Below are 2,202 nucleotides of genomic sequence, written 5' to 3'. Positions count from 1 at the left end.
CCCGAAGCTCTTCCCGACGCATCGTAACATTACTAATACATTATAAAAATACCAGTTACATGTACCTCCTTCACGACCCTAGCTCAAGACAGTCTTGGATAGTTTCGAGGTGGATTCTATTATATAATAGGCCTAGTTAATAGCCAGAGGTAAAAAAGGAGACGAATATGCGGTCCTTTACGGTAACCTGCGGAAACTGACGGTAAAGGGTCGGTACTCTTCCTAGCGCTAAGTTATTTTGTTTACAATCACAGCAAGATGGCTGCCAGGCAAACTGGCTACTGCTAAGCACATTTCAGCTCTGCGCCGACTGACGGATCGCTAGCAATGGCTGGACATGTTTCTGTAGATAACAAAGATACTGTCAGGGCACTTGATAAAAAGACTGAAAATGCACAGGCTAGCATCGGGCATAGGTATTTAAGACAATTTAGGCTAATATTTTAATAAAAATTTAATAGTATAATAGTAATAGTATAGACATAGTATAGTACAGGAGAGAAGAGTCGGGTAACTAACTGCCTCTCAGTTGGCACGCGACGAAACTAGATCCAGCCTTCACACACTCTATGCTCAACGTAGGCTACATGACCCAAGTTTCGTCAGGAGGAGTTCTGTAGAGTGCCGGCACTTACGGTGACAATGTCCCTGAACAAACTCTAGATCTATACAAGAGTTAGAGTTACCCCGCTCAAAATATATGCAGGAGGAATTCCATAACGAGCGACCACAATGAGGAAATAGAGTTCATGTATAAATACAGATGGTTAGGGTTATTGTTTAGGGTAAGGGTAAGGTTTTGGGTAGGGGTAGGTGCAGGGTTGGGGTTTAAGGGTTAGGGCTAGGTCTCTTATTTATTGTGTTTGTTGGGATGGTCGCTCGTTACGGAAATCCTTCCAAACATCCCTCTTTTAATATTGTGTGTTGTTGGTCGGCCGGTCCTCTGCGGAACTCCTTACGTTTCGTCTGCAACTTTTCGTAGCCAATGAAATTGCATATAGTCTACTGATTGGTTTGCTTTCTGGTCGTACTTCACCTGCTTCGCTCTTTCTTCAAGTGGATGTGGTGACGGGGAACTTCGCCACCATGTCGGGGAAATTCGCCTGTCTTTAACTGGGAAATTCGCCTTACTGGGAGATTATCTTATTTCTTTATATGTAGATTATTAAACACATGTAAAAACTGATCTTTCTTTGTTAAAGGAAAACCAGCCTAATTTGCAGCAGTAATCACTTTGTCAACAATTTTATTTGAACTCTCCCTCCCAGCCCTCATTCCAAATGTAGATCGATCAGAGACATGGTTGGCAAGAGAGGTTTTCTGGGAACACTAAATTCTCGGGCTGCCCCAGAGCAGCTTTGTCCACTGAAAACAGCTTCTACGGCTTTCTCCAAATCACTTTATAAAGTTTAAATATTTTATACTTTTGTACAAATGGATAATCAATATTCCTGCGTGACAAGGCCCTTTTTAACAGTAAAAGGGCATAATTCATACAAGTGACAATAAAATGCGGCCAATGTATTTTAATTTTAAAAGAAAGCAGTTTCAACTCAATCTCTGAATAAAAATGTGTACAGCAAGAGAGTATTGAGAAAGCAGTACAAAAAGATAAAGCAGAGATTGGGCAAGTGAGGAGGAAAGGGAAGCTTAGTGGGAAGACGCATGCTTGAAACACAGAGATTGTTCTTCATCATAGCAATTAATTTTTCTTATTGGTTGATAATTGACAAATTGTTTCTTGTCCCAAGTAACTTGACACTTAAACTCTTCCTTGGTGGGTATATCGGATTATTTGATTATTTCCATTTCCATTTGGGGGGGGGGGGGAAGGAAGGAGAGGTGGCGAATGTCCCCTTCTGGTGAAGTTACCCGAATCTACTCTCTGTAGTGTTTTAAATTAGGCTAATTTGTGTCAGTGGTGGGAGACAGGAGCCATTCAGTGACATAACGAGCAACCACAATGAAATCTAAATTACCGATGGCCATCAAAATCTATTCTTAAACTTCAGAATAATTTTTATCAGGGCTTGTGCCCCTGATTTGGGTTATGTTTATGGTAAGAGCAAAGGTTTACTAGTGCTTGGGTCGTCAGGGCTACGTTCAGTAGGGTTAGGGCTCGGTCTAGGGTAAGGATTATTCTCATCTAGATTTCATTGTGGTGGCTTGTTACGATAGTCCTTCCGTCAGTGACAATATCCC

Source organism: Aplysia californica, unplaced genomic scaffold (genome assembly GCF_000002075.1).
Source record: "Aplysia californica isolate F4 #8 unplaced genomic scaffold, AplCal3.0 scaffold00019, whole genome shotgun sequence".
Taxonomy (NCBI): Eukaryota; Metazoa; Mollusca; class Gastropoda; order Aplysiida; family Aplysiidae; genus Aplysia; species Aplysia californica.
This window is presented reverse-complemented; position numbering follows the sequence as displayed.